The sequence below is a fragment of the Tenrec ecaudatus genome, chromosome 15, assembly GCF_050624435.1.
Source record: "Tenrec ecaudatus isolate mTenEca1 chromosome 15, mTenEca1.hap1, whole genome shotgun sequence".
Classification (NCBI taxonomy): domain Eukaryota; kingdom Metazoa; phylum Chordata; class Mammalia; order Afrosoricida; family Tenrecidae; genus Tenrec; species Tenrec ecaudatus.
This window is the reverse complement of record NC_134544.1, coordinates 64,845,400-64,859,671: the sequence shown is the minus strand read 5'-3', so window position 1 is coordinate 64,859,671 and position 14,272 is coordinate 64,845,400. Positions and strand designations below refer to the sequence as shown.

Here is a 14,272-nt window from a genome sequence, read left to right as displayed (position 1 = left end):
TCAAAGATAGCCCAATTCAAAAAATCAGAAAGCTACAAGTGTTGGAGGGGCTGTGGTGAGATAGGAACTCTTATCCACTGCTGGTGGGCCTGTAGGTATGTACAATCACTATGGAAATCGATCTGGCGATTTCTAAAACAGATGAAAATTGAGCTACCATATGACCAGCAATCCCCCTGCTGGGCATATACCTATAAGAGACAAGAAACAAACCATGACCAGACATCTGTGCTCCAATGTTCATTGCGGCACAGTTCACAATTGCAAGGAGATGGAAACAACTCAAATTTCCATCAACAGATGAATGGATTAAAATACTGTAGTACATACATACAATGGAATACTATGTATTGCTAAAAAGCAGTTATGAAGCATAAATCTTATTGCCGCATGGGAAGAACGGAGAGAAATTATGCTGTGAAGTAAGCCAAGCGCAAAAGGACAAGTGCAACATGAGTCTGCTGAGCTAAGTTTTTTTTTTGTTTGTTTTGTTTTTAATGCAAAAGGGGCACAGGGAGAAAGCTACTGTATGCAAACACTCCAGGGGTGAGGTCTAGGTAGTATGGCAGGGGCCAGACCAAATCCAGGGTTACATATGGTAGCTAACTAAAAAGGAGGGTGGGGCAGGAAATGAAAGGGAAAAAAAAGGATACAAAAGTGTGGAGGGGGAATTGGGCACTAACCCAACCAAGAGGAGGGTATTGCTTATATATCCACAGGGAAAGAGGGAACAAACTTAAATCGGGTGTTCAGGGATGTGAATCCAGTGTGCCAGCATGGAGATGGGAACCAGTGGAGGGGTCTGTGGGCCAAATCCCAGCTACGTGGACAACTACCCCTCCAGAAGAATTTACTGTAGAAGACAGCACTGAAGCTTCAGCTAGGGGAGAGGGACATGTCTGATCAGAGTACACAGGAGCAAATGAATGGGGAACACATGATGGCCCACCAAGCCTGGAGGACAATATTCCCGCTCAAACAGCCAATGCAGAGTGGACCATATGGCTGATCACACTAAGATACACAACATCCCTCGCTGACTGATGGCCCTATGGGGGACAACACTGGAGACTCAGTGTTGGGGGTGGCCCGGTCTAACCCCACCATACCAAGGCAAAATACTAATGGCATGCAGCAGAGCAATGGGGGGACCAGAGCAGGGAGTTCCCGAAGGAGTGCAAAGGATAGACTTTGGGGCCAGAACATGGCACCCCATCAGACTCGATTGGAGGACACTCCTAGAGGTCAAAAAACAGACTTTGATCTATTTACAGGTTTTTCTTTTTTTTTAATATGTATTTATTTAATCTATTTAGTTAGCTAATTAGTTATTGGTCATTGGTTTTCTTTGTTGTTGTCGTGTTCTCTTTTGTTGCTTTGTCTTGCTATGCCTTGGTTTTTTGTTTGTTTGTTTTTGCTTATTACTATCTCTGCAGGTCTATCTAGATAAGAGAGGCTGGATCAACAGTCTGGAGGGGAAAATAATGGGACTGATGGTTCTGGGGGGACATGGGAGAGGGGTAGGTGGGGGAAAGGAGGTGGTGTTGACCAACCCAGGGGCAAGGGAACAAGTGATCCAAAATTAGTTGCAAGGAGAGTGTGAGAGGCCTGGTAGGGATTTGGCAAGGGCAATGTAACCGAGAGGAATTACTGAAGGCTGAACATGATAGTGAGACAAGAGGAACGTTAAATGAAATAGAGGAAAGACCTAGGAGGCAAAGGACATTTATAGAGATCTAAATACAGGCATCTACATATATAAATATATTTATATATGATGGGAAAATAGATCTAAGTGCATATATTTATAGGTTTAGTATTAAGGCAACAGATGGACATTGGAACTCCACTGAAGTACTTACTCAATGCAAGAACACTTTGTTCTATTAAATTGGCATTCCATGATGCACACTTGCCTGACACAATCACTGAAGACAAATGTGTGCATAAGCAAATGTGGTGAAGAAAGCTGATGGATCCCGGCTATCAAAAGATATAGCGTCTGGGGTCTTAATGGCTTGCAAGTAAACAAGTTAAGAGAGTAGCACCTGGGATCTACAACCTCTTATCTTTACTCATCAGGAAAGGAATTCTAGTGCTGCTATTGTGTAAACATTAGACTGCTAAACACAGGTTCAAAGTTAGAGTTTCTCTGTAGCAAAAAGTATGAAGTTGTCTGGGCCCGAAATGTTTATAGCTACTGATACCCTATATGGGTCAAAATGAGTTGGAACAAACTTGTTGGCAGAGGAAGTGGTATATGAGACTCACAATCAGCAATTATTCTAAAACCAAGATGAGAAGGGGGAAGAGAAACTAGAGCATTGTAAACACAATAAAAGGTAATGATGACTCATTGTGGGAATGTAACTAATATCACTGAACAACTTATACAGATATTGTCAACTGGAAACAAAATTTCTGTGTAAATTTGCAGTGCATACACACACACACACACCAGAAGCACACAGACTCATAGAGTAGCATAGCTGCTCCTACCTTTTATCAAGCAAATGAAATCCAAATTTGTCATTAACCAAAATAAACTGAGTAACTAAGCTTAAAATGAATAGAGCCTTCAAATTTAGTTGAAGTGGAGTTTATAAGGATTTTACATTGCCTCAGAAGCCACTGAAAGTTGTAATTCATTCCCACTTAATTTAGTAGAATTGATGCAGTTAGGAAGCCATAGTAAGGCAAATGTGACTCCTGGTGAGTCCTTAGGGACTCCTTCTGTCTCTAGTGGATTTACTGGGATCAGTGGGGCATTTAGTTACCTATGATCAGGGGTTTCCATCATGTAATGCTCAGAATAATGTAACATCAAATGATCAAAACTACGTAAATTTTAAAAGAATGTTCACAAATTCATTATTCAGTGGATAAGTAATTTATAGTTCCTTACAATTTACAAAACTCTGAACATTTAGTTAATGAGACTACACATAAAAGTAACTATAATACAAGGATTTATGTGATGAATGATAAAGAACTCCTAAAAAGGAAGAGTCTTTCTTTACATAAAATCAAATTTAACATTTTGAGTGTTCATAACCAACATCAAGCTAACTACCAGAAAGCTGATTCTGATTCATAGTGACCCTACAAAAACAGAGGATTTGCAAGACTTTACTGAAGCAGATTGTCACCTCTTTCTCCCAAGTTATAGCTGATGGGTTTGAACTGCCTACCTTCCAGTTAGTGACTGCGTCCTTTAACTACTGTACAAGTCCTTTAACCACTGTACAACTATGTGTGGTAGTTACATAATCTGTTGTCAATTTGAGACTTCAGAGTGAAGGGGTGGAGTTTAGCCCATTTATCAAGTTGCAGCTTGAGAACATCATTTGGAGGCACTAAACAGCTCGCTGGAGATGGAACATACGCTTACTCGCTGTAAGACATCCCCACTGACAAGACACATGGAGCTATGCTAGAGCCCTGGAGCTGAAGGAGCCATTTGAAGACCCCTGCCAGTGCTGAAATGCTCCTACTGCCACTGGATCCACAAGACTTTCCACCCACTGGCCTGTGATCTTCCTGCATTCAGTTTCATTGTATGTGTTTTGTGAGTCTGACGAGGATATTATAGATTTGTATCAGATAAATGGGCTAATATCAGACTTATGGACTTGATTAGGACCGGGCTGGGATGTTTCCTCGATATTCAATTGCTCTTGTATATAAAGTTCTTTCTTATACACTTTATATTATGTATTTTATATTGTGTAAAGCAATTAACAGAAAATATTAGCTCATTAACCCACAAAACACTACCCATCTGGTGGGAGGATATATCTGATACACATGAAAGTTTGAGCCCTGACTTATAAAATTGCCTTAATCGTTAAGAAGAATTTCAATTGATGTATGTATGGATTGTGATAAGAATAGTATGAGCCCCAATAAAATGATTTTTTTAAGAAGAATTTTATGGGGATATAAAATAAATGTTTCTTTTACAATAAACAGAAGCCCCCTTTTCCTTTTTTATTTCTTCTTATAGAACTATTTAAAATCTCAACAAAAAAAACCCAAGACAATACTAAAGAACACAATGCAAATTCAATTTTCCCCTTCTTTTTAACAAATTACTTCTTTCTGTCTGAAATATTCATTAATTTCACACACTAAAAAAGCATCTCAAGAATAATCAGTTGATCTAATTTAGTTTTGTTTTTACATTTTAACAACAAAAATTAATAAAATATATGCATATGTGGTATATTAATAATTCATTGTTTATTATCTTGAGGACATTTCATATGAAAATAACACAACCTAATTTGTTATTATATGAAAGTTACTTCTTATTCATGTAAATCATTCAAAGAAAAATAATAAAGATTTTCACATGAAATAAGATAATTTGAAAAATGAACTAAAGAATTGATTCACTAGTAATTAGGCTGTTAAACACTATGTACAAGATGATAAATAAAGATACAATAACAAGATAACTAAATATATACAAAATTATCATCAAGGAGTTTACAAAGTAAAGAGAAAGATGTTCACAAATGACTTTTTTGTGACAAATTTGTAAGTGATACATAAATTCACAGGAGATTCACTTTTATTGGGGAGAATCTAAAACACTTTTGTGTGTGTAGCAATTCTGGTACACATGAAAATTAAGTAACAAACCTTTAACAAGCAAACATTGAGACAAGGAAGTTTCAGTGCATGCTACCTTCACAGTTATAGGAATAAAGATATGGTGTATTTTAATTGAAGTAAACATTGGTCAATAGGATTCTGTTGAGTAAACAAATTATAAAGATCTTAAAATAGGGTACTAGGGATTATGGAAAACTGGATGTCATGTTTGGCTTATACTTGATAGGTCTGTATTTCTCAAAAGTATAGGAGTAAAGTGAACAGTAGAAAGGGGGCATATCAATAACTTTAATAGAGTGAATCTCCATTTTGAAGGTTGAAATCCTTCAACTTCATCAGCAAGTCCTTCAAGCCCCTTCTCACTTTCATTTAGTAAGGTTCTGTCACCTGCATATTGAAGGGCATTCTTCCAATCATATGCTACATTCTTTTCCAGTAATCCAGCTTCTCTATACAATCTGCATGATAGGACTCTTATTTTTTAAGCATCATGGAACAATGGAACCATCATGGAACAATGTGGGCAGAAGCAAAGCCAGTTAGTAAGGCCACCCCGAAGAGAAGAATAAGATCCAGAAAGAGGCACAGGATGGCAGGGAAGATAGCTAGACATGGCTAGACTTAAGACACATTTGGAAAATGGAATATACAGAATCTGCTCAGAGGTTGAAAGTGGATGCAAGAGAAACAGAGGCAGCAAGGATGGCTGTATTTTTTTTTGCCTAAGAACTACACAAGGGACTGTCATTTACTGAGATGGGAAAGATGCTAAAAGAGCCATTTGGAAGATTAATGGTGGAATAAAGAATTCTATTTAAGTGGCAACTAGCTGACTTGCCATAATGATATAAAGAACAGATCAGATCTGAAACAAGTGCTGTGGAAAAGGCAAAGACGTAGGAATACGATAGTGACAACACAAGGGGCTGTGAGGAGGAATAAGGAGAAATTGGAAGAGTTGACACAGTACCCTGAGTGGGGGCTGCAGGGATATTTAAGAATGTACAGAAGAAAGAAGAGAAGATGTGAAACAGTGGTTGAGTGATGCTGTCACTGAATAAACCAAAGAGGAATTGAAGGACTAGCTATAGCACTGAAGCTGTGGTGAACATTAGATCCATGTTCATGGATCATATGAACATGAACACATGGACTCAATGAACTGTTGCCCAATGTGAACTCTGTGAATTTAGCAGCAATATGTTCCTTCCCAGAGGCACCTGCATATCTTCTATCACAGTGAGATTTTATTAACACTGGGAGCCCACTTACACATACTTTCCAAAAGTGAGAGTTCATGACAGAGACTCTTATCAAGTGATGTGCCCGTTTGTCAGCACTCTGAATTGGACAAAGAAAACGAATACACTGATGCTTTTAAGGAATTACTGCTCCACTGTTTTTCTGCTTCAGTGTGCTGTCTCAACACCATTGCTTAATGACATACTGTAGTGTGATGCCTCAGTGGCTAATCCTGAGGATTCTTGATTATCTCCTGCTTTGGGGTGTGCAGCATCAGAAAGCTGATGGATTAATGAAAGACTGTTACTGCTAATTGCTGACATAAGACTATTTAGGGCACTGAGACAATTGCTGAATTTTTTAAAAGATTTTCACAGCTTTTCAGAGCAGCCTACTAATCAGTCTTGCTAATTCCTACAGTAAACAGTGCATATCTTTGGGGAAAAACCATTATAACTTCCTGCACCATTTCAACTGTACACTTCCTTCCCCAATATCATTCTTAAATCCAACTATTTTGCCTTAGATCTTTGAGGGTTGTGATATGTAGCTGATACCAGCACCACTACATAGCAGAAATGCTATACTTCCTTAATTTCAGCTGAGCTCGTCCAAGAGCCTCCTTCCACTGCTAGCCTGCTGGTAAGTACTCTAGTAAAGCTAAGCACAGATGCTTCTTACAGAAATACCATCAATGGTTGAGGTCAGGAGGTTTCTGGTAAATGATTTGTACAACTGAAGGGCTATGATGAACCTAGCAATCTATCATGGTGAGTAGAAACAAGGCTTCTGGCCCCTATTATCTGTGTAACTTTTAAGACTTCTCAGCTTCCAGGAGCTCAATTTCCTCATCTTCAAATTGGGGAAATCACTTCATGTCTTTGCATGCAGAATAACTACTAGAGCATTCCTGGAAACCTGCAGAGCCACTGACATAGGAGCACCATGATCTGGTTCTTTCCATAGTCAAATCAGTACATTGTGAATACATGCATGAGCAAATAGCTTTTGACTGTAACTAGCATAACTAGCTCCCAAATCATCTACCAAATTCTTCTATCCTCATTCCACACTTAGTCAACCTCTAATTTGGCTCCCCCTTAGATATTTTAGATCTGTGTATAATGTGCCCACAGAACATTACATAATTGAAAATTGGCAAACTAGCATTTGTGTTTGTATACATATACACCTGTGATTCTGTTTCACTTGGGTGAGTATAATCAGAACAGGACATATTGACAATCAAATTTCACTAACAGCCATGCCAAGTGTTACTGCCTCAATCTCTGATGGATCTGAAATGTTATAACCATCACAAAAGATATTCCAGAATCAGGAGCTAAAGGCAGTCCTATGGAAAGCATTTATGCATCTAGGAACCAATTCTGACTTCAGATCATTCACTATCACCCAAACTAGATTCTATCATCCTCAGGAGTTCACTCCAATTAATTCTCTGGTGCATCGTTAAATGAAAGGACATTCTTGTTAAGTTAGAATTCTGTAATTTTGAAAACAAATGAATTATTACAGCAAAGCTAATGGGAAGAGATATATCTTTTTTTTAAATCATCCTATTGGGGGCTCTTACAACTCTTATCACAATCCATATATACATCCATTGTGTCAAGCACATTTGTACATTTGTTGTCTTCATCATTCTCAAAACATATGCTTACTACTTGAGCCCTTGGTATCAGCTCCTCATTTTTTTACCTTCATTCCTGTTCCCCCCTCCCTCGTGAACCCTTGGCAATTTATAAATTATTGTTATTTTGTCATATCTTACACTGTCCAATGTCTCCCTTCACCCACTTTTCTGTTGTCCGTCCCCGAGGGAGGAGGTTATATCATCACAATTACTAGGGTTAAGCATCATTGCCACAGAAAATCAAGCTTACTAATTATTTAAGAAAGGGAGTATAAGAACAAAGAAGAAATTAACACAGGTTTTGATGAAACTGGATAATATTTTCTCACCGGGATTCTGCTTCAATTTAAAGCTGAAAGGATACTTTGAGCTTAAAGATACTGGGTGATTTGGTTAAAATTTCAGAATATTGGAGTCAAGATTACTTTGTAATCCCATGACTTTAAAGACCATCTTAATTAAAGACTTACATTTGCATTAAATAAAACAGAACTTGGATGTGTAGACCAGATGAGCAAGTAAGTATGAGGGAAATGATTCAAGGCTGCAGTCACTGAAGCACCTAGAGTTAATGGGATACACAATTAGAGAAGAAACCAGATGATGGACATAGGTATCGCTCGGCAATTTCGCGGACAGTCACTATTGAAAGTGGTCCCAGGACACAAAACCACAGGACATATGAATACTCCAAAACATACCAGGGACTTTCCGACTTCCTAAATAACAAGTTAAAAAGTGGTGGTAATGATGTTTTTATCTTATCTCAGCAAGAGAAAAACAAGGCTTTAGTGTAGCTTCCTAAGAACTCACTTGTATAAGAGGATGACAATGTAGATCCATCATCCTGAAGTACATATCAGAGTTCAGAAAAGAAAACATTTTAAAATAATAAAAAAGAAACCTTTAAAATCATCACTTCATTTTTTCTTTATTTTCCTCCTCTACATTTCTAAATTAAATGAGGAAAGGCCAGGCCTTTTCTATCTTTAAGGAGTCCTGATGGCATTGTAGGACTGCTAACGCCTGGATGAATTTTGAAAATATTATATATATTTAAGTATATAGACACATTCACACACTCAAAGATTCACACTTCTTATCCTGGGTTGCTCCAAGCTAAAATGGTTTCTGTTTGCACTTAATGCTTTTAGCACAATTCAGGAGACTCTCCAAACTCTGACCCACAACTATATTTCCACTTTTTAATTTTATTTTATAATACCATGCTACTACCTTCACTCTGACTAGGAGTCCTGGTGGCATAATGAATTACAAGTTGTTACTGGCTGCTAACTAGAAGTTCAATAGTTTGAAACCACCAACTGCTTCACAGGAGCATGATGAGGATTTCTACTTCCATAGAGTTACAATCTCAGAAACTCACAGGGCCAGGTTTACTCTGTCCTACAGGGTATAATTTGGAATTGACTCAATGGCAATGCGTGATTGAAGCCTTCACTCTGTGTTCCAACCACATCGGCCTTCCTGTTCACAAAACATTAAATGCATATTCCTCGTAGAAGAATTTCTATACATCTGTGGCTTATGCCTGGAACATTAAACAACTACCCTGCAAATGGATTCTGAAGCTATTCATTACCTACCCAAATCTAGTGAATCAGAACATTTCAAGGTACCCAGAATATGAGGAGCCAGATCATTCTAATGTACAGCAAGATTTAAATGATTGCCCATCTGACACATAAATCCTTTCAACCATACCCACAGCCCAACGCCAAAGAATCTGCAGTCACAACTCAGCATTAAGAAGGCAATTCATTCCTTCGGTGGACAAGTTAGACAATAATTCCTCATACAGGACTGAAATCTGTTCACCTGATTTTTCTACTCATTGATCCTAGTTCTGAGATTCATTACAACCTCCCTTATAAGATATGCTTGGCATCTCCACCATCTTCATGGTTTTCTCTAAGACTGCATCCTTCTACCTACCTCCATTGTAAAGCCTAGTTCATAGAGCCAAAATAAAAACATTTCATACCAATTGTGGTAGTTACATAATCTGGTGTCAACATGTTGATCAAGTCCCAGCTTGATGACCTCAGTTGGAGGCGCTTCGGAGATAAAGAGCTCACTGGAGCTGGAACACTCAGACACCTCTTGAAAGAAATCCCTGTTGAGGTGACACATGGAGCTATGCTATAGCCCTGGAGCTGAAGGGGACACGAGGAGACCCCTGCCAGCACTGAGATGCTTCCACTATCACTGGATCCACAAAACTTTCCACCCAAATGTCCTGTGATCTTCCTGCAATTAGCTTCATTGGATGTGTTTCATGAGTCTGAGAGGTATATATAGATTGTTATCAGATATATGGGCTAATATCAGACTTATGAACTTGTTCTGGACTGGCTGGGATGTTTTCTCAATATTCAATTGCTCTTGTATATAAAGTTCTTTCTTATACACATATGTGTGAATGAATTTGTTTCTCTAGTCTATCCAGACTAACACACCCACCCTCATGGAATCTACTCAGTAGCTTAAAAGGACTCTAGTAAGATAGACTGCACAGTGATCAGGAAGCCAGACCTAGAGCTGTGATTGTTACGGCTTTGTATCTACTTGGCTGTGCCAGGATTCTCAATGATTTGGCAGGTAACACCTAGTAATGCCCTAGGTATAATAATACAATATAATTATATACCTGATCTAATACAATATAATGACATACAATCAGTTGAAAGCCTCAATAATAGTACAAGATTAGTGTGGGATGCAACACCCTTACTCAGGTAACAGCTCTGATGCAGATAATTCCCTTGGAGGGATACCGTGCTTCCTATATAAATGGATGCTGTGAGAAAACTTGCTTGCCTTTTTTGCTGGGTTTGGATCCTGCGTCTGGCTCATTTACCTCTCGCTCTTCAGGTTTGAATGAACAATATTGCCTGATGATACTGGAAATCATCAGTGACCAATTTTCTGACTAACTGACCTTTGATTTAACTTCTTCTGCAGCCTACAGCCTTTGTTCTTCCTATTGATTAGTAGCCCCCACAGCTACAGAAGTCAGAAGAAGCTTACAGCCTAATATGGGACCTACAAATTAGAAGCTTGTCTTAGCCTTGCCCACATCTACAGCTGTGTGCCCCATTTTCTTGGGAGATAGCCCTCTATATCTACTTAAATGTGTCGATGATTTTGCTGTTTTAGAGAGCACCGTCTAAGACAAGAGTTGATGGACATGAGCCTGATACCTTACCAGTCTCTTATGAAGCATCATAAGGCAAAACTCACTAAGGCCTCACCTTTCTCGTTTGTTACACTGGGATCATAACCATGGATTCTTCGATGGGCCAATACAGGATTAAAATGGTTGTTGCATAGAAAGCACAACAATAGTGCTGGTTACACAGCAGTGAAGGTCAGTAGAGCATATGCTACATGAAGATACACAGTGTGTCCATTTTGTTTAGCCCTGACAGCATTTAGAACAGAACCTGAAATGGAAGAAGCATTCGGTTATCTCTTTTTTCCCTTTTATTTCAAACTTGCATTCAGTTATCTGATGAAGGACTGCATTCTTAAGTCATGGACAATATTACAATTTAAAATAGGAACTTCCAAATTTTGAATGTAGAAAAATATAAAGGAAGAGAGTTAGATAAAGATGAGTTAAAACTGAATTGTCCCTTTAGTTGAAAGCATGGTGTTTAAGTTGCTCTTAAAATTCCAACTAATAGTTTTTAAATGTACACAATAATTGAATTTTCAATCTTTTAAATAAAATTACACAACAAATATATGATTTAGGATCATATTTTTGCAGTTCTAATTTTCAGAAAGTTGTATTACCTTTTTAAGCTCTCGTTTCAAGGACAATAAGTACTTTGAAATAAAAGTACACTAGGGAATACCAGAAATGAATTAAATCAGTAGAAGTATTAGTATTTTCTGAATTAGTTTACTGATAACCTATTAAAGTAAAAAATTGTGACTGCTTCAATCTTTAAAAAATCCAATCTGTTATTAAAAACCTAATAGTGGCTCATGAAACATGTAAATTCTAAATTATACATTGAAATCGCATCTTTCTCATGGGCCATTGAAAGCTCTTCAAATTATTTCAGAATAGTATGGGTGTTTCGTCTTATATTCAAAGAAAGGTGTATGTGGAGCTCCACACACGACAATGTACTTTGCACAGGGACTCTTCTTTGGAATCAATGCAACTCGAGCAACGTTAACAGCCCCGAAAGAACCTGCAAAATTCTTAAGAAGGCACTACTGTTGGTTTTTTTATTATTCCATTTACAGATATTTCAGTAAGAAAAAATATTGCATTCTAGTCACCACCATTAAAAAACCTCAATCTATAAAAACCCCAATCTAAAATATTTAGGAGGTATTCAAGGTAATCATAGCCCAAACATCCCAACTCTAGTATCACTGATGCTCACTCCAGTGGTCTTTGCCTCGGTTGTTTCATTGTTATATCTCCTAAGGAGTAAGAGCCAGGTGCTTACTAACTGCTGCTAGAATGTAAACTACATACATCTAAACAAAATCTCCTATGAGGTTCCAGAGACTCCAAAGTTATGATGTTCTCAGGAGACCATCAAGGTCAGTGAGGAGTAAATTTCCCTCCACTGAGCTTATTCTGGTTCTCAATAAAGGGACTAGAACTCTGGAGGGGAACAGCCTACATCGGAGGCCCAGAAGGACTTTAATGCTTGCTGGCAAAATGTTGAATAAGGAAAAATTCATGTCCATGGTGATGACACAGTGAACTGGCTTTACAAATCAGCAAGAGTCATCAGATAGTGGAAACAATAGTACTGAGAGCATCCAGAAAGAAAGAAGAAAAAACCATCAGTAGTATATTAGGCTGAGTCACCTAAGAGCTACAAAAGGAGGAAGGAAACCAGGGAACTCCCACTGTATAGAAAGACACAAATGCCCTTGAGTTGGGGGAAGAGAACTGTATCCTGGGATCCAGGGTGAGGGTAGCCAAGTATAATTTTCTAATGGCAAGTGTAATGGGGTAAAACAAAGGCAAACATCAAAATCCTCACACTACAACTTACCCAATTCAAATATAGAACCCAGAATACCGTAACACAAGCTCAGATCCCAATAAAAGGGTGCTAGGATTGTACATAATAAAACTTGATCACTAACCATGCTCTTCAAGTGCAAGAAACTGCCTGCTTTATTTAGCATAGGGGACAAAGCACGGCAGTACAAGTATCTGTGTGCTTGCTTCCACTCTCCATATGAATTTACTTTCCCCCGTCTGGTCTATGTATGACATTGTAACACTGAAAAGTTTCTCTTGAACTAAATCATATCTTTGGGAGGCATGACATGTATCCTGTGCACTCTACATTCAAACACCGACGAGCCCTTTTTACTGGAGGTAGGGGCAACACTGTCAAAACTGAGAAAAACTCTACCATAGAGTATGTGATATATCATATGTTACCTGAATGAATAAGGAAGTAAAACATTTTGAAACAAACTAGGAACACACTGCTGCTTTGGAGCATTACATTCTGATGACTTACCTACCCACTCTTTCCTTTATCCAGGGAACCCTCCCCCCATCCTCCCCTCGGCGCCATGGGCACTAGAAGTACTGGAGCCTTATATTAGAGGTTTTCAAAACATTAACTCATCCTGTCCACACAATGGCCAATACAAGCTGTAGTTTACAGGGGGGGGAAATAAGTTAAGAGGCTGAAATTAGTTGGACACCCAGTTGGTCACTTACGTTCCTTGGCTGCACACTATATATCTAGTTTCAGAAACAGATATATGACTATCAAGGACCAACATTGACCACCAATATATGTTACTACCATAGGCTCAATGACAAAGACAGCATGAGTCCTGATGATTCTTAAACCATTCACTGACACATAACATTCTCATTCAAGAAGTGATGGAGAAATTACAATAAAAAGTTATTCCTTCTTCTTTAATCCCAAAATAACAAGCTGAATAAAATTGTGTGGGAAAATAGACTTTAAAAAAGCAGCTACTTACATTTATTAAGGTAAGAGTTGGAAAATTACTATCAAATCAAGCCAAATCAGTAAATTTGTAAACCACTGGATAATCAATATGCATTTTAACAATATTCACATGAAAAATATATATATTCTAGATGACACTGTAGTTCTTCCTAAAATAAATCATTAAACTTGAAATGTCCATAGTCTTCTAAAAGCTCTTTTCATATAAAACTTTCATCTCATTGCTCTTTTTAGAGGTTTTACAATTTTGTACAGTATGTGTACATTGTTCTAGACACAAAAATGATTCCTTCAAGATCTTTAAAGATTTAAACTGGAAAAGGAAACTAGAGAAGCAATCATGCCTGGCTACTCAAATGACAGCAGTTTATCAATGGGAGAGTACATTGAAAAGCATGGCTCCCAGGGTGCCAGTCATATGCAAAGTGGTGGATTCCTAGTAAAACATGTGTAAAGGCGACTCTGAAATCAGTGGTTGGCTTCAGAGAAGTTATTTCAGCAATATACTTGTCAGGCTCATTTGGGTGTCTTAAAAACAAATAAAGAACCCCCCCCCCAAAAAAAATGATAACTTTAGGTGTCATGGGTTTGGAGGCAATGGTTTTTAAGTCAGGGCTAATAGCCTTTTTTTTTTTTTTGAAAGACTATAACACCTATTTTTATTTTTATTATTATTTTATTATTTTGAAATTCATTTTAAAGGGGCCTCTTACAGCTCTTATAACAAACATTCCATGCATCAATTGTATAA

The 14,272-nt window shown here is 37.9% G+C and overlaps 1 protein-coding gene across 7 annotated transcripts in view; it reads right to left on the bottom strand.

The window, feature by feature from the left end:
- Positions 1 to 14,272, bottom strand: part of PTPRM (protein tyrosine phosphatase receptor type M) — a 901,381-nt gene that overhangs the window by 801,958 nt on the left and 85,151 nt on the right. The window lies entirely within an intron of this gene.